The sequence below is a fragment of the Harpia harpyja genome, chromosome 17 (genome assembly GCF_026419915.1).
Source record: "Harpia harpyja isolate bHarHar1 chromosome 17, bHarHar1 primary haplotype, whole genome shotgun sequence".
Classification (NCBI taxonomy): domain Eukaryota; kingdom Metazoa; phylum Chordata; class Aves; order Accipitriformes; family Accipitridae; genus Harpia; species Harpia harpyja.
This window is the reverse complement of record NC_068956.1, coordinates 7,990,236-8,015,717: the sequence shown is the minus strand read 5'-3', so window position 1 is coordinate 8,015,717 and position 25,482 is coordinate 7,990,236. Positions and strand designations below refer to the sequence as shown.

The 25,482-nt window shown below is 44.9% G+C and overlaps 1 protein-coding gene across 1 annotated transcript in view; it reads right to left on the bottom strand.

Annotated features, from left to right (window-relative positions):
* RAB30 (RAB30, member RAS oncogene family) overlaps window positions 1-25,192 on the bottom strand; it is a 51,876-nt gene extending 26,684 nt beyond the window's left edge. Inside the window, exon 1 of the mRNA XM_052812660.1 lies at window positions 24,789-25,192. The gene's annotated coding sequence lies outside the window, so the exon portion shown is untranslated. The remainder of the gene's footprint in view (window positions 1-24,788) is intronic.
* Window positions 25,193-25,482: the final 290 nt, after the last annotated feature.

Sequence of the window (25,482 nt, the reverse complement as noted above, 5' to 3'; positions counted from 1 at the left end):
AATAAAATATTTACGAGAACATCGTGACTCAAATGAGGTTGCAAATACAGAAGTATTATAAGTGTAAGTATGTCATTACCCAATGACATAAGTCCCATAGATGTATTGTAAAATGTGAATATGTACACTAGATAGTTTGGGTTGTAAAAGCATGTCCAAGAAAATTCTCTTGAGTTTTAACTACAATGAAATGTCTTACTGCTGTTGACCATCTTGTTTTGATTGTGCCAGAGACTGTGCTATGAACAAACTAAAAATTTTTGCTAATAAGGCTTTGGTTTCTAAGAATGCTTTTTAATTTAAAAAAAAAAAAAAGCAGGTATTTCCACCTCTTGATTTCTGCTCAAGTTAGCTTGTGATTTACTGGGATTTACATCACTTCTCCATCAAACCTAGTAGAAGTAACAAGTAATTAAGCCTCGTCTAATCTGACTTTCACATGGCTGAGATCAGTGTCCAGAGGGCTGTGCTCAGTACCCTGCGGCTTGGGCTGCGGGGTCCACGGCACCATGCGTGATGCTCCTGTACCGTGCCGTGCTGTGTCATCCCATCCCACTGGTGAGGCCAGGCTGGGCCACCCCAACAGCATCCTGCAGTAGCAAGCAAAAAGCTAAAAACTAACTGCTATATTAAGATGAAAGTTTGCTGTTTGTTCAGAATGGACAACAGGATCCACAAAACAAAAACCAACCCAAAAAACGTTGGCTCTTGGTTCTGTGGCTTGGGACAGATATCTCAGACTTAAAAGGTACCTTTCCCAAAACATAATGATAAATTACAGCAGTAAAGGGAAGAGGTAATAAGCAAGATAAAAATCCTAGAATGGTTTGGGTTGGAAGAGACCTTTTAAAGATCATCTAGTCCAACCCCCTGCCATGGGCAGGGACACCTTCCACTAGACCCGGTTGCTCAAAGCCCCATCCAGCCTGGCCTTGAACACTGCCAGGGATGGGGCAGCCACAACTTCTCTGGGAAGCCTGTTCCAGTGTCTCACCACCTCACTGTAAAACAAAAACAACAAGAAACCCCCAAACCAACAAAAACAACCCCCTATCTTGCACACTGTTCTTGACAACATATTTCATCATCCATTGAGTTGATCTTACTAATATTCAGACAGTTACACCTTCCGAGGAGCAGACGCGGTACCTATCATTCCTCCATACCAGATTCAGTCTGTGTCCCGTATCACCAGATCTCCAAAGAGGAGATGCACACTCTCCTGCTACAGCTATGTGCACTTGTGCTGGCTCTCTTAAAATACAAAGAATCAAAGCCAAAACTGCAAAAGCCAAGACACTACCGCTGTAAGAACTGTACCTGCACTATAGAAGCTGTAAAAAAAAAAAAAAAGAAAGAAAGAAAAGGAGAAAAAAAAAAAAATCACATTTCTCTGAAGCATTAGGATTGATAAAGTTTTAGTGAGAGAATCTTGACCCCTAACTAGCACCTCTCATACATTTTATGTTGCAGCCTGAAGTGCAGTGAAGAAGCCTTCCAAGACAATTACTTGAAGGAGCCTTCTCCAGGAAGGAACACAGAATTATTAGGGCAATTAATCACACACTGCAGGTAACCCACCTTCAGTCAGTCATTTGCATCTGGATTCTGTGGGGCAGCATCATCCTGGTGACTCAAGAGGGAGGCTGACATCACCAGGCAAAACTTTTAGGCATGTCCTCTAATTCAAGAGCACAGCCTGCTACTAGAAAGTAGGATTGCTAAGAGAAAAGGGTTTTTTGTTATTTTTTTTCAACTTACATGAGGAAATAAAGAAGTGATCCTGTGTTTCAGCTGGAGGCTCCCTTATCACAACCACAGGTACAACATCAGCCAGCCACATGGGAGCTGTGCATCACACCCCTGTGCCACCACAATAGGAAAGGAGGCAATTTGCAACACCACATTGGTATTTAGGAAGGACTTCTGCCTCTGTTATGCATTTTAAAGGAAGTTTCTCCCCCCAAAATTATAGCTTTTTTGAACATGAAGTGACAGAGGAATAAAACAGAGTTAAAGCGTTACAGGCTCCTGTTAAGATGGCAGAAGCAACGCAATAGCATTGGCTCCTTAAATCCTTATGGGGAGGGAGATGAAGATGCTGGAGAAGATGAGGGCAGCTCAGGGAAGCTCATCTCCCAGCTCCCGGCTCCCTCCAAAGACAAGCTTAAGATCCCAAACCAGAGGGCCCTCTCTGCCACGAAGATCAAGTTCGGGGTGATGGGTCTAGGCTAGTCCTAGGCTGATTAATTGCCCCAGTGCTCCCCAGTTCATCACCTCCTCTTATTTCCAGATGGGAAGCGCATTTGGCCTGTAACATCACACATGCTCATGCATCCAAGCAAGTATACTTCTGCTTCATAACAAAACTGCACCACCAGCACAAGCATTGTCCCCTCTAAAAAGTTTTCCCCTCTAAAAATGCTCTCATTTGATGGAAACCCCTCAGCTGGGATCAGCCAACCTGTCTGGCAAGCGGCTGAGCTGACAGGGAATATTCTTTGCATTTCTGCAAAGAAACACTGCGGTACAGTTTTAACTGCGAGTATCTGCCAGAGAAGCAGATGTTTCACGAAAACAAATTGTTCAGAGGAGGAAGAAAGTGGAAATAATAGAGACTTGGGTGTAGCTTCAGGGCTGGTTTAAGCTGATGCAAGCCCTGCTGCTTCCAAGGGAAGGTTCCCAGCCCTGCCTGCACAGCCATGCCTGTGCCCAGCACCCTGCCAGCTACAGGAAGGACTGGGAAAAAAATTTGGGGGTGAGACAGCAGAATTAGATTTTACAGCCCTGGTCCCAGTATTTCATTTTTGTAAAAAAGTATCTTTACTGTAACTAGTATCTCTATAATGGTAATTTCATATCATGGCTCGTGTTCATGTTCTGGTTTGATTTCAGCTCACATGCTAACACATAGCCTGTTTTCAGTTCCCCTTACAGTTTCAGGTGGTTACAGTACTTTTCATTTGTGCTAAACCACCACAAAAGTACAGTTACTCATACAGGGCAGGTATCTGCTGTTAAAACCTTATTTCAGCTTTGGGCCAGCTGCAATTCAGGAGACTGCATGTGTTAAATTTGACACACACACAAAAAAAAAATCCCAAAAAGCAAAAAAGCAGCTTTAGAGTAGAAGCTTTCTGTTCTACATCTCCTAACACTACAAGGACATTACTCAAATAGCTTACCTAAAAGCCTGAAATCTGAAAAAGTAATTAAAAACAGTGTTCCGGGGCAGGGTCTTTGAGATTATTTAAAGCTGATGCAGCAAGTAGTACCTTGAGGACTAAAGCAGGCAGGCCCCCACAAAACCAAGCATTGCATGTGCATGCACACACACACACAATAAAAGACTGCATCAGTCACAGCAGCTCTCTAGCCCAGATAAATCATGTCTTCACCTCTGCACACCTCTACTTCCAGCTCAGCTACTCCCCATCTCCAGCCACACGGGTTAATAAATTATTGCAGAGATGTGCAGATAGATTTGCATTTGGAAAGAAGGTGAGGGAACAACTGCAGATTCTGCAGCACCAATATTCACACTTTTGATGTTGTCAATGTTCAACAACACTATGACATAGCCCAAGATCTCCCAAAGCATGGTACTTTTGCTCAAAAATACGTTCCCATCGCAAATATGATCTCTCGGGGCTTTTCCAATATAGACATTGCTGTGTTATATATAATACCACATAAAAATACAGGGATTGTCCTTTACTACTACTGATCTCCTGGCAGCAGCCTGCTGAAGTTTTGACCTCTTTGGGACTAATATTAGGAAGCAGAAAGTTCATTCCTTTTGTTTACTTAAAGCAAACAGTAGCCAGTCCTCAGTAGGCACCGATACCAACATGACATGGGCAGCCAGGGACCTTCACACTCACAACTGCATGGTCATGGGGACACATCTTGGCACGTCAGCACCATGTTTATGACCATTTATTTTTATTGCTTAGCAACAGAGCAGCTCCTGGGGTTGGGTTTTTGGTTTTGTTTTGGTTGGGGGTTTTTTTTGTGTGTGTGTGTGGAATCTATATTTGGCACCCTGGGGAAATTCCTGAGCAGAAGATAGCAATTTTTAAAAGAGAGGATAAATGCTAGCACTCAAGTTTTGCTGACAGTAACACTACCCCCAGGCTTTCAGTTAGCTTGAAGTGCTCAGACCTGGAGCTAACAGGAGTCCTCACATGGACCAGGCATCAAGAGTCACATCCATCACACTTTCTGCCTTTGCAAAACCTTGCTCCAGCATAAGAGCAGGAAAAGATTTATTGGCTCATAAAGTCTCTAAGCCATTTGTATCATGTGTAAACCAACATCTCCAAGGCTCTGAACCTCATCGCTGTTCAGCAGCACTGATTGGTTCCACAATGGTTTTTGTCCTGTGGGAGCCAGGACCCCTCAGTAATAGCACTGTCTCAAAGAGGGGGGAAAAAAACAAAAGAAACTTCAGTACAATACAGTAATTCTGAACTAAGACACCATTCTTACCATAAATCATGGAAATATCAATATCCCCCAGCTCTTTACAGCTCCCAAGCAAACATGCAAATTAAATCCTGCCTAATCTACATGAGAAAAACAAATAATACCTGATGTTTCCCAACTCTGTTAGCAACATGGCCTTTAAAAAAAAAAAAAAAGAAAAAAGATTTAATTATAGGAGGATGGAAAAAAATCACATGGCTCGGTGGTTTCATTGGTTGTCATGGCAAATGAAAATCCCTGACACTCCAACTTGTGTGTTTTAGAGGAAAGGAGACAACAAAAATGCCCCTTTTTTATGACTAGAAAGGAATGTTTTCCTAATAATCGCTCGTGAACCCACTGCACACTATATATAAACAGCTGCTCCTTCCCAGGGAAAACGTTTGCTGTTTCGTACTGAGCGACTCTCAGGGATCCAGGCAATTCAGCCCCAGCAGACATTCAGGCGCGGGTAATGAGAATCATGTGCTTTTATACGTGGTGACTTCTTGCCTGCCAAAGGGAGCCTGAACTAGCTGGGGGGTGTCTCAGCCCCACGAGGGCTCTCCCACCGGCTCCCCGGGGAGGCTGCCGGCACGGCACGGCACGGCCAGGGGAATCTGGCAGCGGCACAAGCCCCCTCCCCTGCTCCCACACTCAGCATCGCCGCCGCGCTTCTCGCCACACATCCAATAACGGGAGTTTCTTCGTGTGTTCTCAGAGCAAGCCAAAACCATGGATATTTGCGAGTTTTAATCTGCCAGACAGGTAACAGCAGCCAAGACACCCCGGCGTTTGCTCCAACGCAGGCAATCCGAAGCACCTTGCACCCTGCCTGCATGACCAGCACCACACACCTTTCATTACAGTGGATTTTCTGAATATAGGTGGGAGATAATTTGGCTGTAACTTCAAGAGCGGGTCCCTAATGAGCCTGCTCCTTCCAGCCACATTGCCTTTTGTTTTTGGCTGCATGCTAAGGATCTGGGAAGTTGAGGATATCCACGCGGCAGATTTACATCAGTCATTTCACCGCCAGGTCTTATGTGGTTGGTTTTGTATGCAGCCCTTCCCCTCCTGCAAATCCTTCTCTTTGCTCCTGGGCTCCAACGCAAGGCCTTTTGTCTAGAAGGAACAACAAGACCCTAAGGAATAATGTTTATTCTACAATGTTGTAAGCGATGCTCCTCTGTGCATTAGGGTTTTTCTGCCACCCCCATCCTCTGTGGCTGCATGGGGAGGGACCAGAAGTTGCACAACCACACACGTGTGGCTGGCTGGAAAGCAGCCCCTTCTCTAACAAAAGCCACGAGTTCCTTCCCTTATATTCCCCCGAAAAGCAGCTGTGTATGAACCCGCACCCCGGCACTGCAACACTGGCTGCGTACGTACACCGAGGGCCGTATCCTACTAAAGCCACCGGCCTCGGCGCGTGTTTGCACTGCAGAGCCTTCATCGCGACCACAAACCGAACCGTGCTCCTCCCCACGCTTCATCCACAAAACTGAGCCACAATCAGGGACGTCCGTGCAAATCGGGTAAAGGCAGAAGGATATAACAAGGATAACCAGTTTGAATCCTTTAGCTTTTGGATACGAGGCAGAAGGAAGGAGATTCATCATCGTCCTCCCCGGCTGGGCTGTGCCTGCAGGGCTGTGGGTGAGCCACCCACCTTCTCATTTACAGCCTGCACATACCAAAAGGAGGTCACTTTGTATCGAGCATGAGATAAATAGATTTCCACAATAACTTTTCAGCTCCAACACCGAGAATGGTATCACAAGCTTCATACCTTAACCCTTACCCACACCGTAGAGCCGAAACTTTGAAGCTGCTGAAGTTACTGGAAATGCAGCCGCAACCCAGGGGACAAGGGAACTTGGCTGTTTCACCCAGGCAATAAGTCAAAACCAGGAGACAGGATATTTCCATGCAGAACTCCAGCCAGAGTAGCCCTCGGCATGCCGGTCCTGCAGCATCCCTCCCCTGCAAGGGTTGCTGGCTTGCAGGCTCAGTCCTCCAGCAGTTCGGGGTCCAGAGCATTTCTGGATTGCTATGCACGTGGGTGGATGCGGGGAGGGATGGGCAAGGGAGAAAGCATGGGCTGAAGGGGAATTAAAAGACAGGCTGAGAAAGAAAAAAGAAAACAGAAAGCAAGCCAAAACCAAGCAAGAATGATTCTCTTTAAGGTATTACAGCGGAGTGGGCTGACACTGTTGGATACCACACAATTTTACTCCTTTAAGTCAAAGGGATGTGACAGAGCAAATGTTTTTCATCCTGACTAGGAGAGTTTGTCCTGAGGCTAATGCCAGCTGGTTACACTCAGGTGTTCAAGATCTTGACACACAACCCTGAAAGAAAAGCCTTTCGGTCACAAAAAAAGACTGCATTAGCAGCTTCTTAAATACATATATACTTTGACATTTTTCTTTAGGTTAGAGCTTATCAAAGGAGATGGCATGAGCCAGACAGACTGTGCTTATGGGGGTAAGAAACATCTCACATTTGTTCATTCCTTGCATTTCTCCAATTTTACACAAAACTATTTGGACCGCCACCATTTGTTCTTTAACAAAATGTGCAGTCTACCCAAAACGCTATTTGTAATTCAAAACTCAACATAAGGCATTTTCATTTAGTAAAATACAGAATTCTCTCTTCATGTTTCAGTTTGCCATTTATCCCAAACACAAGCAGAGCCTAGCCATCCCCCAGCACAGCACACCCCCATCAAGTATAAAGCAATGCGCAAGCACCAGCTCCTACCGCACAGCAAATTGTCATTAGTTATAAACAGATTTCATGTCTGACAGAGCCCATCTAAAGCAAAGGGACTTCTAAAGAAGTTCTATATTTATTTCTAGTCCATTCTACATGTATTTCTATACTACGTGTGACTGAAACTGGATATCCAGGACTGTACCACAAATCAGAGAACAGATAATTTTTCTTTTTGTTTTTTTTTTGTGCATATTTATCCTCTCAGCAGGGGAAAAAAATGGTAAAGACAAAGACTAGAAGTCAGAATATAAGACTTTTTGGCTCTGCCAACAATGGCTTGCAGGACTGGTCCTACATGGCACTTTAGATTTTATTCTTCCCTATGCGACAGTCATTATATGCATTGTTCTGAACTGGCACTGCAAGACCAAACCCACCCATCCTGCAAAGCTCTGTGCAAGGAATTTTTGCAGAAGCATTATCTTAAGACTTAACTTTGAAAGCAGATTTACAAAGTCACTGGTTTTCTCTCTGAAAACAGAGGGTTTGCAAGACTTACACAATTTTATTACAGTGAGCTAACTCCAGCAAGAACAAGCAAATTCTAGCTTTGAACCACCTTTTCAAACTACACTGTTCTCCAATCTAGTTTCTCTCCAAGGGAAGAGAAATCTTCACTGTTAATGTGTGCTGCTGCTCCATTGTAACGTAAGCACCTTAGCGTGTCTGCAACAGTCATGTGCAGAACAACTTAAATCCAGCTTGAACAACTGGATACATGTATGATAAAAAGCAAAAAAGAAGCTGCTGTGGTGGTAAGGAATCCAGGCAGGTTAAGAAGGCTTGCAAAAGCGGCTTCATCGGGACTGGGGTATTTGCTTAGCTGGCAGTACTCTGAATTGCTACAGATGATGGTGAAAGGAAACACGTTATAGCTGTAAAAATCTAGGTTTAAAGGAAGAAAAAGCGGTTTAAAGAAACTGTGAGGCAATTCCAGGTTAGGATTACAAAAGAAATAAAAGTTACAGGGTGAAAAGACAAGGGAAATGGGAAGCACAGAAGGATACGGGATGAATCGGGGATAAGGATGCCCGGGCGCATGCTGCTGGAGCACCAAGGCATGAGCCCAGCCAGCAGCACTGCGGAGAGGAGCATCCGTGCCCAGCACAGCAAAACAAGGGCAGGAGAAATGCAGCCTGGAGGGGATGATGGGAAGAACAAACTGGCAAAAAATGATCCCTAACCCTGGAAGGACACCTGCCAGCTACCTACAGGGACAAACTCAAAAGCTTTAGGATTACCTCTGCCAAAAGTTAGAAACAGTCCGTTTTTAAAATTGCAAAGGAGATGCATATTCTGGTGAGCCTGTGTGTTGGATCTGGGAATCTGAATTCAAATACTGAGCACAAATCGGGTTCAAGTGCAAATCGCAGTGCCAGCACGAACAACAGTCACTACAACCCCAACTAACACATCCGCCTCTAATAAAACACGCGTTTGTAAGTCACAAATAGGCTTTCAGTTCACTGTCAAAAGCACAAAACAACCCAAGACAATCAGGGAAAATTAGGTATTAAGTGTCAAGTATCCCATTTGTGGTGCAATACAAGGGGACAGGTTTGAGTATTGTTTTGGCATAGAAATGTAGGCTAGCTTGTGGCAAAGACAAGTGCTCCACATCAAAAAAAGTCTTTGTAGCCTTTGGAGTGAAGAACTTCACCTCCAGTGGAGAAATCCAAGTTTTCACTGTGGGCTCCCTAATCCGCTGCTTTGGTTCACAGCTCTGTTTCTGCTGCTCTGCAGTAGCCTCACATACTGCCCGGGGTTACAGCTGGCAGCTCCAAGTTCTCACTTAAATTGGTTTGAGTTGCTTTTTTTGGCAACTAATAAACTCTCCCCCCCCCCCCTACGAAATTGGGTAAGCAGTGAGAGAGACATCCCAGGTACAATACAAGAGCTGCAGATAACAAGGGCGACACAGAAAGCACCCTGTTTGCATTTCTTTGTACATTTATTACACTTAAACAGTCAGTGAAGACAGTGTGTGCTCTTTGGAGCAGGCCTGTGTCTGCCCCAAAGCCAGCAAAATAAGGTCCAAGCACGGTTACAAACATCATCCCCTTCACCCTCAACACAAATGCAGTATTCAGACAGATCCAGATCCTGGTTGTAATGAGCATGTAGGGATTAGGAAGCCATGATTAAAAACATAATATTGTATCAAGTTAAATTATTCATTCATGCCATTACAACAACCAACAATTCGAACATGAAAATAACTCAAAGATCAGCCAGGTTTTTTAAGAGCACAGGAGGAGCGTTACAGACTCTATACGTGCAGATTCTCTGTTTCACCCACTTCTCAGACTGTTCTCACTTTTGTTATTTGCTACTTCTTGGTACCTCAGTGTGCATGATATCAGTTTTCTTTATACCAGGCTGTACAGAAAGTTGTACAGACTCCAGCAACATAAGTACGAGTTCTGCTTTGAGAGAATATATTACAATTTTCTCTTTTTTTTTTTTTTTTGTCTATCACATTGAAAGAGGCCTGTGGCATTTTTAAAAGGTCAGAGTTACAACTCAAAAGCTTCACTCAACATTTAACTATTGCATGGAGGGAGTGTCCAAGGTCATTTTCTACCACACGCATGCCCAGATGTACATCCTTTAATTTCAAAGGGAGAACAAGTCATGCTCAAACAAGTGCATACATTTTCCCCCTTTCCTCGTCATTAAGAGTAACTTCCAATCTGTGTCTTTGTAACACTTAAATCTGAGGCAGGCTGATGGCCTCGCTACACTCTGTACTACACAAAAATCACTTAATAAGCATTATTGTCCGCCTCTGAGCACTCTGTACACACAGGAAAGACGGGTAAAAAGTAATAGATCAAGTGATTGCCCAAGGTCAGAAATTTGGGAGCAGCCCCCATGTAACCAGACCTAAGCCTCATGCTCTCTTTTTTGGACTATTTTACCTCTCCAGCCTCCTTCCCCACTGCTGCCTCCAACTCCTCTTCACTTTTTCTTTACTATCCTTGATTTCTCTTTTTCTCCTTCTTTTCACTCTGCAGTCTTGATACCTGCCTTCCTCTGCCCTGGTATCATGCTCTCTACAGGCATTTTTGTCTTTGTCTGCCAAGAAAGGTGTAATAGGGCTGGTATTTTTCTCTGGGCTGTATTCAGGAAATTTCCCGTTTTAACTCCTAAGTTTTGTATAGAAGTTAGAGCTACCAAAATAGAGAAGATAATTCTTCCAGCTTCTCCTCCTACGTGCTGGAGAACAGGTCACCCATGACAGTATAGCCTTCCCTTGGGGGTCTATCATTTCTCCATGCAGACAGACCACATGCCACTGCTTTGCAACTGCCCAAATTCTCCCCTAGCCACTAATGCCTTAGTGCCACCTCTGTCCCCAGACTCCAGTAGAAATGCTTTCTATCCTAATTTAACATTCTGCAGGCAGCAATTGAACTGGTAAAGCTGTGAACAGCAAGAAAATACTATTTTTCCTTGTGCTGCAGGTTGGAAGACTCCTGGACAGCAAAAGCAGCTCTGAAGCTCCAGTAGCTGATACTTATCTAGGAAGATTTCCAGCTTAAAACAGACATCATCCACCTCTTCTTAAACCCTCTCCTCTCTTTGCTCCAGAGAACAGCCCTTCCCTCCCCAACCAAAGCCTTGCCAACTAGCAGCTTTGCTGTTCACACAGGTTATTCATGTGAAGAACTAGATTAATCTGTTGGCAAGAGAGCTCTTTCCTGAAGTAGTACATCAGTGAAGCCTTCAGAAAAAAAAAAAAAAAAAAAAAAAAAGAAAGTCCTTTCAGGATTAAACCAACCCAGCATCCCCTCACACCTCAGTTATTGCGATTGTCCCCCTCTGGCCTTAAGAGATCTCATCTTGGATCACTGGCGTCCCCATTCAGAAAGACCAAAATCCTGTTAAAGGACAATTTTCCCAATTTTCCTGATTTGCATCTTCAGGGTTTCCTGCTGTTCTTCCTTCCATGGCTCCCCAACTCCTTGCTATTACTTTTCACATTTATTTTACAGCCTAGCCTACATCCCACTAATTATCCTCAACGCAAAAGCAGCCGTATCAACCAGGCTCTCCCTCACGCATGGTCAGATCTCCCTGCAAACACCCACCGAGCTTTCTCCTGCTCATATACTGCTGTCACCTGGCCTTTCCCTGCCTGTTTGTGACTGTGACCTACTGTCACCCAGCAGAAAGCACCGAGCTCTGCCAGCTGGAAACTGTGTTTTGCATTTGTACAGTTACGCAGGACACAACGATGGGCCATGGGATGCTGCAGCAATGCACAGCAGCAAGAGGCAGAAGAAGGGACCCTGCTTGGTGGGCAGATTCTTAATATAAATTTAGGTTTTAATTTTTAAACTTAAAGCAGCAAGTCTCCCCTGTTGAGGCTTATCCAACTGTTCCTAAAAGGAAATGCCAGGCTGTTGCTCCCATGCCAGTCATTTTCCTCCTGGTCTGATCCACAGAGAAAGGCAATCCCTCCTGGCCCCATCAGGCTGAGCCATTGATGGTGAGCTAAAAGCACGTGGCTCAGGTTTTTTGCAAACAGCAGGAGAGCAGGGAATTATGAGGAAGGATTTGAAGCGTCACAAGATGTGTTTTCGATATTTACAGGGATTTCTGTGACTGTTCAGAGGGAGCCCTTCCCATGCAAAAGCAGAAGTGTGACGGAGCATATCTTTACTTTCCCAGGAACGGCCAAAATAGCCATTATGAGCTTCTCCTTTGCAAGAGGACAAACAACCCCAATCACACACTGAGACACGCTGGGACCCATTTCAGGGTTAGGATAAAATGACAGATGTTCCTTTTTAAAACCAGAAGTTGGAAAGTAAAATGTCAGTCTTGGACAAAGCCCTCAAATGCCAAACAAGCTTCACAAAACAACCTGTGCATCAGTCCTTCAGCTCCTGAGAATAGCCCACGCATCTCTTGCACATGAGAAATCCAGCTAGTTTCAGTGTACAACTTTTTCCAGTGTATCCCTACGTACCACAACACATATTAGGAGTCAATTAATACATCCTCCCTTTAAAAAGGGCACACAATTTACAAGCCCTTCCTTCCTAGGAGGAGATAGATGCTGATTACAGGAAGGCGTTCTCCGTAACAATTCTCTTCCTAAACCATACCAATTGCCTCATCCATTTGAAAGGTGCATTTGCCATATTGGAAGAAAAAACGACCCTTATTATTAGCAACATCTGAACGCTACCCAAAGTTGTTTGCATAACTGGACATGTTATTTTTTTCTGCATAGCACTGCTTGAATCCCTGTAACACCTTCCCACAGTGGCATTCCACAGTCCTACTTGAGATGGTACACAATTAAAGTCATAAGCGAAGGTAATGAAAAGATCAAAACAAGACAGGTTGGTTATACATGTCACAGTAATGCTTGCAAATCAGTCTCCCCTCTAATTACCACAGTATTTCCAGGAGGAATCAATTACAGCAATATGGATGAATGGGATCCTAAAACTGAAAAATGTACTGGATTAAACATTAATGCAGTCATTGACTATTATCAATATATATATTTAATGGAGGGTGGGGCCTAGCAAAATATAGAATTGCTGGGGTTTTAAATATCTAGAAAGACCAGAATCCTGGACACAGAGGCTTTAAAATAGTCCCAGCAACACAACGTACCAAAAATAAATTCATCCACCAGGCTATAATTATACTTTGTGTTTTGTTTTTATTGTAAAGATTAGTGTAAGCATACAGCCAGGCAGGAAGCCAAGCCTCAAACTGTGCTCTATTGACTGTTGAGGTCTCGATTAGCACAGGGTGCTCCAAACAGAAACACTGGTTTGCCCAGACCAAGCCTAAAGATGATACAACACCACCTCTTCTCCACACCAGGCAAGCTTTGGATGAGCACTGTCAAACAGCCATCTGAATTCAACAAGCTCCCCTTTCCTTAACGCATTATACACATTTTAACCCTATTTTCTAAGGAAAACAAGATTTTGCAACCATCTAGCCTGGCCAACAGGCTCAAAAGTTACTTGAGGAAAGACTGTTTCAGCAAAATTACAAAGACAATGTAATTTCTACAACTTTTGTGACTGACAGGCAGCTGGGATGAGCCCCAAATCAGCATCCACACTGTAACTGTGGGGCTGACCTCCACCCTTGCCATTTTTTGTTTGGCTGCAGCTGGCTGGGCGCTCAGGACATTAATGCCTGTTACCCAAGAGCACACATAGCAGCCTTGCATTTCTTCTCCAGATGTTCTTGTCATAGCTTCCAATGGTAGCTACTTATTTGCATTACCCAGTTTCTGGACCTCTCTGTCTTGGTTTTTAGTGGTTCTGAGCCCTTGAAGCTTCAGCACTCAGCCACCAGAGTTGAAAGGGCTCAAAACCTCTCCAAAACACATGTTCCTGCATGGGACACAAAAGCTTATTAACAAGAGGTTCATCAACAATTTGACAACTTGAGCCTTGTGTCTAGTCTAGTAGAGCACGAACCCGCCTGGCAGATTACCCTGTACATAGTGGCACCGTTTTGTCTCACCTACCTTTGAGGAGCTAACCAAAATGTCCAAGTTAGTCTCATACAAGGTCTGGCCTCCCTGCCAAGCTGTGAGACAAGCATCTCTGAGTACTTCTGAATCTGCCAGCTCTCTCCAGTGACGGTGTCTGGGACCTACAATAACAACGTTCCACTTTAGACAACCCACCTTAGGTGCCTACCATTGAGGGGAGAAGCCAAGGCTCCATCATTCAGTGAAGAAACTCAACTGAACACAACAGATTCTTAGCCAACAACTTTGCAAAGGTATTTTAGACTTTCTGAAAGGATTTAGGGTTAACAGGACTTCAGTTCGAGAGAAAGTTATCTGGGTTATACTTTCAAGTCTTTTGGATGTACAGAGCAAACTCCAAGTGACTGTGCCTTTTGCCTCCGTAAGAGGAGAACATTACACAGCCAGCCATACCAGCCTGAGAAATCACTGAAATCACATTGTTGTAGCACAGTATTTGAATAAAGATGTCCAGAAACGCACACGTTCTGTGAAACCCCCCCCCCGGGAGCTAGCAGGGCTCTTTCTGCTTGACTACAATTGGAACAACATCGCAGCACCGTGGGACTGCAACAAAAATGCCACGTTTCACATGAGAGTCACTTGATCTCTAGGAATCGCTGATCACATCAAAGCTAAAAATCACAACTCAGGTAGTGTCATTTTGTTTTCCTATTTCCCTGCCTGTGTCACCTCCACCACTCGCAGTATTACTTCTCTTTTTTGCTATCCTCTCGCATACGGCTGTCAGCCGCATTGCAATAATCCATCACGCAGCACCTCACTGAGAGCTGGTGACTGCTAAGGCAATATTTACACTATGGTTTGCATTATAGTTTATAAAATTCTTTGGAGCTCTTCCAAAGGAGAAGCCCCACGTAAATTGAAGTTGTTATTGTCATCTACAGGCTAAGTCCAGGTAAGAATTTGCTAGCGCTCACTGTGGAGACTGCAGATGTTTGAAATACTGATCAACGTGCAGCAGAGAGGCTGACTAACAAACTTCATTAACATTGCCCATAACACTTTTCTTCAGTGGCATACAATAAATCACTGATGAATATTCAAGGCATCCCTCTGAGGTTATCTACATTTTGCAGATGGCGGCAACTAAGAGACAGAAAGTTTAGAAGTGACTTGCCTATAAACACAAAACAGATGCAGAATTCAATTGTCTTGCCTTCAACGTACAAAATACGTCTTTCCAGACGAAACTGCGAATTATATAGATTGATTTGCAGTGAAATTAAGGAGACTGTCATTCCCCCAAATTACTAATAACTACTCCCCCTCCAAGTTTCTGCAGCACTGATTACTCGCATTACAGTAACACCTAAAGACTGCAGAGAACTGCAGGTTCTCACTGTACAAAGTAGGGACTAACAGATAAAAGCCCTATCCCAAAGACCTTATGGATAGTAAAATCCAATCTGTACATAAAATACAGGAACAGTCAAAAAGAGATGAATGATTCAAAAACTGCATCAGAGAAGAACCAGGAATGGATCAACCTTCCAGAGTATCCGACGCAGACATAACTAAATTCATTAACTAAGCATCACCGAACATTGCCCAGGAGATATTTTTAAAGCCTTCTCCTGCATCTCCAAGAACTGATGTCATCAAGCAAAACGAGGAATATTGTGAAAAATGTGTTAACGAGATGGAAAGAATTTTTATGTAGTTTCACACATTTTCCAGCAAGGAGTTTGACATTTAAGCGAGATGGCCTGGTTACTAACGGCTACTCTATGAATTGATGCAACATGCTCACCGCCGCAATGACTGACAGCTGCAGTAAACAAACAATAATTCATGCCAGGTTCTTCCTCCCTGTGGTGACAGCTTTTGTAAAACTGCAGAACTTAATGAGACACTTTATTTAATATTTATTTCCACAATCAGCCTCCTTTATTCTAACAGAATTAGCCTCAGCCCACAATGAATGTTTTCCTTGGTTATTTCACTGTGCAAGTCAATACTCAATTTATTTTGAATTTCTTCGGTTCTGAATTTCTAACTAGGGGAACTTCTTTTAAAGATGCTTGTATTACTGTTATTAAATACCAGCTAACCACCTGCATGGCTGCAAAGTGAATCAGCCTGGGGATACTGTCCCCAAAAAGTTAACCTAGCAAAAAAGATTAATTTTGAGATTGGCTTTAACCAAACAGTTTCCTAATCCAGAGCCACAACAGATTAGAAACAACACTGATATAAATAGGATGGCCATTGACAAAAGACTGAAGGTTTATGATGAGTAAGGTGAAGTTACTTATGATGGAAGCACAAATGCCTCTGGCCATGCAGCACCTTGAGAAGAAGCTTTAAAAATTCCCCCGTACCACATTCACATCTGCAGTAGAAAGTTCAGGAGTGGTCCATAATAACCATGTATAACGGCACAGGACAAGGGAATCTCAAGCATCTCCAGCACAGGGATGTCCAATTTGACCCAGCAGACACTCCTCTCAGGCCATGCCTTTGAAGACACTTTTGTCAATGCTTCCCGGTGACATGTAGGGACCAACTCCCTGCACAGCTACATGCAAGTGCACCAAGACACAGTTTTCCTGCAGAACTGTGACAAGAGAACTGCTACTTAAAAAAAGGAAAGAGAGATTTCCTAGTAGAGGGAAACACTCTACATTAACAAAAGTAGTTCCCAACGTTTACAAACATAATGGAAATACTGAGAAGTACCTCGGGATCACAATATGGATGTATTTATGGTTTTTTCCAGTTGTGGTGGGAGGCAAAAGAGACTTCAGAATTTGGGGTTAGCAACTGCAAAAAACACAGGTTGTTTCTGCATCAAACATACACCACATCCCTGCAAGAGATGGTCAGGGCATGCCAATGGCCAACAGCAGGTCACAACATGAGAGGAGACCTCATTCCTACAGATACCACAAAGCACTTTCCAGCCAAGTTGCACGCTCACACCTCCCTCTCCTAAATAGGTCGAGCAGAAATCCATTAACCCGGGGTTAAGAGCTCAACTTTAGACTTCCCGTTTGCCTGCTGAAATAAAAGAGTTAACAGAAACCTGGGTTTATTTGGGGGGTTTCTATGTGCGCACACACCTCCATCTATCTATCCGAGCAAAACACTACTACCATATTTTAGAAATGTGAATACTGCTGGCTTGAAGAAAATGGGCACAGTTCCCTTTTTAGAAGGAACAAATTGTTCAGAACAAGGACAAATGCAATAGAGAAATCAGCCACCGACTTCGCTTCTGCTGTTTCAAGCTTCTGGTACATGCAGCTCAGATACAGTCTCTGCATGATTTTTGGGGTTTTTTCCCATAGACCCAGCATTGTTCAAGAATCCCCCCTTAACTACCTAATGCTTTCAAGAGCAAATATTTACAGTGGGGATTTTTATATTATCAGATACATGAGAAATTAAAGGGTGCCACGATCTTCTGTTGCCTACAGACAGGAGACAGCTATTGCCTGCAGGGCCAGAGTAATTGCAACAGTGCAGATATTCACTTGAGTGTATTTTAGATAGAAAACATGGAATTAGCTGGAAACTGTGTTAAAACGACCCCTTTAGAGCGAAAGCACTTTTCTGTAGTTATGCCACAGAAACAGGGATTACAGAGGAGAGGAACAGAGCCCAAACCCATCATCACTCAGGTTGAGCTTGTAGCTACATCTCCAGTCAACCAGGCCAGGGAACCTAACACTGGAACCAGCCATCCCGGGGTCCTCGGCAGTCCAGAGACATACGGAAATCCCAAACCTGCCCTTACGCTCTTGTGAAAGCTACAGATTACTCCAGTCTTCACTGGGGTTTTAATTAAATTCATTACCACAGGTTTATCTGAGTTAATACCTTTTCTCCACAGGACATGCTGTACCGTGAACTTCAGGGTAGATGCAAGAATAAAAAGGCTAATGTTATTTCTCTTAAATCTTTTTCCCCAATACACAAAATGAACTGATAGCCCCACAGCAATTTCAGGCTACCTGATTCTCACCTCCAAAGATTACTCATCTCAGGATGGAATAATCTGATGTCTCCAGAGGACTAACAGGAAAGCTTTTTCAACCCTACATTTATTTTTCAGGTATTTGAGTAAATAGCTATAAAGCAAAAACAACAACAAAAAAAGATTATTTTTTCAAGTGGCAGTCATCTCCTCTCTCAGTTAATCAAGTTCAGTAGCCATTATAATAAAGCTTGAATCTCCAGTGTTGGAGAAGATGGAATTTAAGACTCCCTTCTGCCATCAGAAAGCAACAGGAAAATAAGACCACACAGCATGGAGACCCCTTAGGGGATTTCTTGAGGTTACTAGCAAGAATTCAAGTTGTCTAAGAACTAAATTTATATACAAGTTTGTCTTACTATGTTTTTAAGAAAGGATGTTATTTTAAGTAAATATTCCCATGCTGCAGCCACAACTGTCATGAAAACACCATGCGTTAGACCCTGAAAGCATAAGAAATGGCACCATGGAGAACTTCTCACTAATTAGACATGAAGCTGGCTTCGTTTAAAAACTTGTTAGATAAAAAGCCTTGACTGATCTATTTTCCATTACTCTGAGTTCAGGCAATGAAATTTAAATCACAGAGAAGTGCTAATGATTATTTTTCAAGTCAGCTTCTCATTACCGAAAGCATTCTTTGCAACATAGCAAACCCCAAATCTCTTTTCTAATCCTGGCAATCTCTTTGATTTGTTCTTTGATCGCCCATAAATCTGAACACTGGTGTTCACCTCTCAACTCAAGGTGTTGATCTACACCCTGAACATGGATCTGGGATTTTTCTGGAGCACAGATTCTTCTGGATCTCCCACCACTTTTGTATCTATGGATGAATGGGTATTCGGAGCAAAAGAGCGACCGTTGGAAAGACAGGAGGGCTTGACAAGCTCCTGTGCCTTCGGTTTCACCCACTGCAGGGCAGAGCTTAGGTGGGCTGATCTACTAATCAGACACACATTCTTTCTAGCCAACACCCTTAGTAACCTGTTCCCTACCGGTGTCACGTCTTCTTCACGAGTCTCCATTTATGCCCATTCACAGCATTCCCCGGATTCATTTGCAGCTGGGGAGTATCCAAGCCCCCAAAGGTTATTGCTGAACATCACTAGGTAGAAGAAAAGCGGTGGGGGAAGGACAGGTGGGGTGGCTGCACTGGAGCAAGGAGAGGCTTAGGCAGATGGAAAACAAGCATGGAGAAAGCCGATGGAACAAGCATGTCAGCAGTTCCCCTCCAGCTGGTACTGTCTCAGTAGTGACGCCCCAGGTGAAACACCCCATCAACTCTGTACGGCTTTGTCGGAAGGCAACAAGGCTGGTGAAAGGGCTGGAAGGCATGTCCTACGAGGAGCGGCTAAGGACTTTGGGTTTGTCTGGAGAAGAGGAGGCTGAGGGGCGAGCTCATTGCTCTCTTCGGCTTCCTGAGGAGGGGAAGTGGAGAGGGAGGTGCTGAGCTCTTCTCCCTGGGATCCGGTGATGAGATGCCTGAGAATGGCTCAAAGCTGTGCCAGAGGAGGTTCAGATTGGACATCAGGAAGCATTTCTTCACTGAGAGGGTGGTCAAACACTGGAACAGGCTTCCTAGAGAAGTGGTCAATGCCCCAAGCCTGTCAGTGTTTAAGAGGCATTTGGACAATGCCCTTAACAACATGCTTTAACTTTTGGACAGCCCTGAAGTGGTCAGGCAGTTGGACTAGATGATCCTTGTAGGTCCCTTCCAACTGAAATAGTCTATTCTAACCACTTGATTACTCTGGAGAGAGATCCCATACTTCCACAGCCAGGTAAAGGAGCTCCTGCCGAAGCAATAAAAGCTCCTTTTTTCAGATGTGAGGAGCTTGGTCCAAAACACTCTGGAAAGCACATGCAACCGATTGCTACTGCGGGATACGAGTTTCATATGCAGTCAGATTCATTTTCTTCACTGTTCCAAACAAACTGGCATCAAGGTTCAGCACCAGCTTATGGGATGGTAGTTCCATAGCGATTCCCTTTTGCAAATAATAGGCTAGATTTAATTTATACCAAGAAATACTCCCACTTTAAATGCACACATACTGCTCTTTGAGTAACTGACTTTTTGCTTAATCAAAAAAACAGAGTTTAGTTTCCCGTAACTTCATTACAGCCAAGAAGCAGCACAGTGCAGCAGTGGGTCGGGCTGCAGGGGCCCTGCATTAAGTTCCTTCCTCTGCAGAAAGCATCTTTAGCAGGACAGTTACTCAAACACTGCTTGACTTCTGTACACTTTGGCATTTCTAACACCTTTTTTTTTTTTCCCCTCCCTTTTTAAATTCACACTGCAGGATACAGCCTTTTGAGAAACCATGCGCAAGCTCATCTTTTTTCATGCCAGCACAGCCTTTCCTCCCCTTTCTCTTCTCCCTCTTCCCTTTCCCATTACTCTTTTCAAGGTCTGAAAGAAAACACTATTCAGATACTTAAAGGTTACAGTTAACTTTTAGTTCAGCAGTACCTAAAAGAAAGCATTTCTGCTAAAGGGAAAGAAAATAAACAGGGTATCCTGTGATCTTTAAAAGGACAGTAGCAGATTTCCGTGAGGCACTCTCTATATTGAGCAAAGCAAGACCTTACAGAAGGTTTTCTCCTCTGTACAAGTATTCCTTAATTATCTCAGGATACCAATAGCTAGGTTAGTTTAAAGAGGTGGTTTAAATTTTGCCTTAAGTATATCAGGAAAGAGCGCACTTCTGCATACAGAGAGAAGCGCAGTGTAGTGAAAGCAGTAACTCCAGGAGAGGCGAGACGACAAAAAGCAATTCAGTCTCAAGCTGTTTGCAACCTAAATATCTATGCCCAGCTCAATGCAACAAAGCTCTCTAATGATTTTTATCTACACAGGGTGAAATCAAATGACATAATAACACAAATCTCACTAATTTCTTATTCAGGGCCAATGTTTAATAGCACAGATTAGTTATGAAACCGCTGTAACAGTGACAGACTTTAACGTGGTCTTGACTGTTTAAATACTGACAATGATTTTAAGGGACAAGTTCATCCCTGTTCTGCCCTAATTAATCGTATTAGCAAACATATTAGCACCTGAGGAATATTTGACTCAAACACACACACACACAGTTTAAATTCATGATTTAAGCACAGGCTGACCAAGAGGCACCAGGATTATATGACAAACATGACAGATCAGTTGTTTCACATTGTAAGAGAGACATTAAAAATAAAATGAGAATTTAGTTAGTTATTGACAGAATCACTGGGGGGGGCAGGAAGCTCAATGACTTGCTGCAAAATGAAATTACGGAAACTGGAGTCAATCAAAACATTGCCTTAGGTCATCTCACCACCTCCAGCCAAAGCAGGGCTGTTGCTGAGCATCTCTGCCCCAAGGGTTAATGGTTTTGGTGTCAGAAACCCATCTGTAATACAGAAGATGATTTTATTGTCTCCTAAATCTCCTGCTTTGAAGTCTTGCAAGCATTCATGTGAGCTTCCTGGTTTAAAAAGCCTCATCACTGTGAGGCATGCCCACTCTGTGCCACCTTCTGCGCTCCTGCCATGCCAGCCACACTATTGCACCGAATCTCTCCAACTTTTGCATTGCCCGGGTGGTTACTCGGCAATACACATGAACTAGCTCTAGCACACACCCCTGCTCCTCTTTCTGTGCTTGCCAAGAGCAAGGCTTGCACTCAAACTGTTGGTCCTGCCCTAAAAAAAAAAAGGCAATATGCCTTAAAATTAGAAAAGGAATTTACCTAATTATAATTCCTTGTTTGGCTATATTTTATATAAAAATAAGAAAATGCCAACACCACCATACCCCACCCACAAAAAAACCCCAGCTGCAGATACATCTGCCAGGGACACGCCACAAAACTTGGAGCAAGTGCCTCAATTTGCCGACCGATGGATGCCAATTTGGCTATCGCAGGGAGGACCAAACAAGGGCAGCTCCAGATCTAAAACCACAAGCTCTACAGCTTGCATTAGAGAGCCACAACACTCCAGCTCAGGCTGCGAGCAACATCTACCACCTGCAGCTGGGCCCGGGAAGACGGGGAGCACACAGCATAGATCTGCTAAGCAACAAACAGAGGTTCAATTTGCTCGCAGACACCTTTCTCCCACTCCCCAGTTCTCACCCTCCCTCCCCCTGCCTGTTTGGGAAGCGACTGCTCAGTTCTTCCCTGAAGAGCCTTCTTCATCCATCCACCTCTCCCTTCAGAAACTCCAGTTGCCTCACCAGACCCCAACTCCAGGCTACAAAAATCACTGTCCTCTCATAGCTCAGCTCCGGGGCAGAGAAGAAATTAAAGCTTAAGAGGCAGCAAGTTCTGCCCCAGCTCTGGCTCTTCCCAGTTCCCCTCATCTCACCAGTCTTTGGGTCGCCCCATACATAAGGTTGGGAGACACCCAAGCATCCCAGGACAGCTCGAACCTCTTTCTGCAACACTTCTGGGATGGGCAATTTAATACAAAGCAGGGCACGCAGGTGATGCTGATAAAGCCAATTTGCAAAGATATGATTTCAGGCTTTACAAAGAAGCCAATCAATGGCACCACACTCAATTTGATTAAGAACAGGACTAAAATACAAGAAAACTGTACGGAGTATGGCCACGAGAGCATCTAGCCCCGAATCCCCTTTCCAAAACTGGATGCTAGTAAGAAATTGGGGAAAAAGTAAAAGACCAGAGGAAATACTTAGTGCTGCCTTCCTGGGATATTCTCTCTGCTTCCAGCAATTGGCATCTCGGGGGCTTCTGGATTCACAGTAAATGCATACATTACATTTAGGTCTTTGCAAGATCAGGACCCAAATTACTCAAGAGGAAGGGCCCCTTAGCTCACCTGTGCTTTTTCACAGCAATTACTCATCTATTGAGTGATTTACAGCTTTTGGTCCATTTTTATGTGTCTATATTTCTGTTCCTGCAAGGCAAAATTTCATCTTATTAATAGTGTGGATTTCTGATCTACGTTTTTAATCCATTTCTGGCTGTAGTATAACACAGCTTGAACATGCTAGCATGCGAGACAACATTGTCACAAGTCTTTCTAAATTCAATAAATCTAATAATTTGGAAAAATAATAAAACAAGCGTAAATACCAATACATATTTGTGAAGATATATATACATATAAAGATGACAGCAGAATCAAAAAGAGGGACATCATAAAAATTGCATTACTTAAATACAAAATCCCTGGCCAGGGATTCCCCGCTTGTTCTCCCCAACTTCTGTATCAATATTTCCCAGAACAATTCCCAGGCTACACTTTCAAATTATCACTGCATTTCCAGTGCCTTCTCTCCACAGCTAACAAAACCACTGCTATAAAACTTCTCCGTTTACAGCCAAGATGGGAAACTCTCTATTAGATTACCCATTCCCTCCCTTGTAAAATAAAGAGAAAAATGCCATTCCAGGAAATAAAAATGTTAAAAAAAGACCAACCAAACAAAGGCAACTCCTGCACACACTGTTGTTCTTCCCCTTCGAGTCAGTAACAAAGAGGAAGGAAGGAAGGGAAAAACAGAGATAAAATAAATGCAAGGAGGAGGTGTGGATGCAGCATGTTTATCCCGCTTGAAGAGAGGAGGCTGTAAAATGCCGTGCATTGCATACGGACACCCCAACCACTGCCTTGCTGTTTACAAACACTTTGATCAAACCAAACAGGGAGTTTCATTGTCCCCACTGCACTCATGTCACCCGTCCCCCAGCGCTGCGATTCCAGGGAGGCTCTGCCAGAGGACACAGTGCCAGTTACACAAGAGAAGCGCAGAACCAAATATGCAGCAGAGGGAAAGGAAAAAAAAAATAAAAAATACCAGTTCAGCTGCACACTCTCTTCCTGCTCTCAGAACAGCCTCCAAGTGTGGCTTTGGAGCGGATTAACTTTAAAGGGCACCGAAAGATGCTGACAGATTTGAGGCAAGCAGGACCCCTCTGCGTGCACGCATTTCACTGCCACCAGCACAAAATTAGATGTCTGGGGTCCAGGAGCAATTGCAGCGATAATGTAGTTATAGAAGGGGAAAAACATCCTGATGTTATGCACCAAGGAAAAAAATCTAGTATCTTGTACTAGTATCATGGGACTGCTCAAGCAAAGATCTGAACAGCACCTCACAAACAGCAAGGAACAGGGAAACAAATAAAAAAGGCACACTAAAATGAAGCTCTGATGTACCACAAAGTTTTTACCAAGTTTAAAATACACACACTTCTTGTATTTACAATAAAAAGGAAAAAGACCAGAGCAATAGTTTGGAAGTTGAAATAAACCATCAGGCTGTCCAACCGACAATTTTTAAGATGCATACTCATGATATGACTTGGAAAAGAAACCTGGACCAACTGCCCACAGCCAGAACTGAGAGCCAGTTTGTTTCAAATCTCCCCCATTTCCCTGAAAGAGGGGAGGAATGGGGGTGTCAAAACGCAGAAGCCGCACAACATAGCGCCCCAAAAACCATCCTAAAACAGACCTCGCTTATTCGGCTCTTTGAAAGATTGTATTTATTTTTTTTCCCCGGAACCCCGGGTCTCAGAGGCGCTCAGCAACACTTAACGACAACAATTAAAAATCCATCTTCTGTCCCGGTTTTATACAGTGGGGAAGACAAACGGGACAAGGCTCCCCGGTCCCGGGGGTGTCCACGGTTCAGGATCTCGCTATTCCGGGGTACCCGGAGCATCCCGAAGTTGCGGGAGCTGCCCGGAGGCTGCGGGACGCGCAGCGCGGCGGGGACGCACCTGCCCGCCGGGCCCTAAGGGTGGGGAGGGGTCCCTCATCTCCGCGATTTTCCTCTGATTTAGGGGTTCGGGTTTTTTTTTTTTAATCCCCTCCTTTTTCAGCAACGCCAGGGAAAGGCGGCTCAGCCCCGCTCGGCAGCGCTTCTGCCCGCTGGGGAACGCACAGTGCGGGGAAGCGCACCGGGAGGTGGGGGAGTTTTTTTTTGGGGGGGGGGGGGCAGGAGGAGAAAAACACACACAAAAAGAAGAGGAGCGCAGAACTCACCTGGTTTGGGATTTTTCCTCCCTCTCCACGACCATAAAACGGAGGCGGGAGCCAGGACCGGTCACCGGCGATGGGAGAAGGCTGGCAGCCCCGGGCCGCCCCACGATGGGGATAACGGCGCTGGGTGCGGTGCAGCCCCCACGCACCCAGGGATAGGTGCTGGGCCGCCCACGGCGCGGTACAGCCCCCCCCCGGGGATGGGTGCAAGGCAGCCCGCTCCCCCGGGAGAGGCGCTGGCCACCCACCCGGTGCGGGGCAGCTCCCCGGGATGGCTACAGCGGGGTGGAGCGCAAGGCAGCCCCACTCGGGGATGGGTGCTGAGCCTCCCCGTGCAGCGCAGCCCGCCGGGATGGGTGCTGAGCCACCCTCGGGCCGGGACAGCCCCCCCCCCCGCCCGCCCCGGGATGGGTGCAGCGGGGCTCGGTGCAAGGCAACCCGCTGCAGGGACGGGTGCAGGGCCACCACTCCCGGTGCAGGGCGGCCACCACTCCCGGTGCAGGGCGGCCACCACTCCCGGTGCAGGGCGGCCACCACTCCCGGTGCAGGGCGGCCACCACTCCCGGTGCAGGGCGGCCCCCCCCCCCGGGCTAGTGCAGGAGCAGGGCCGCCCCGGGCCGGGGCCAGAGCGGGAGCGGGCCCCCCCCCGCCGTGGCCGGCAGCGGCAGCGGGAGGCGGCACCGGCGGAGCACAATGA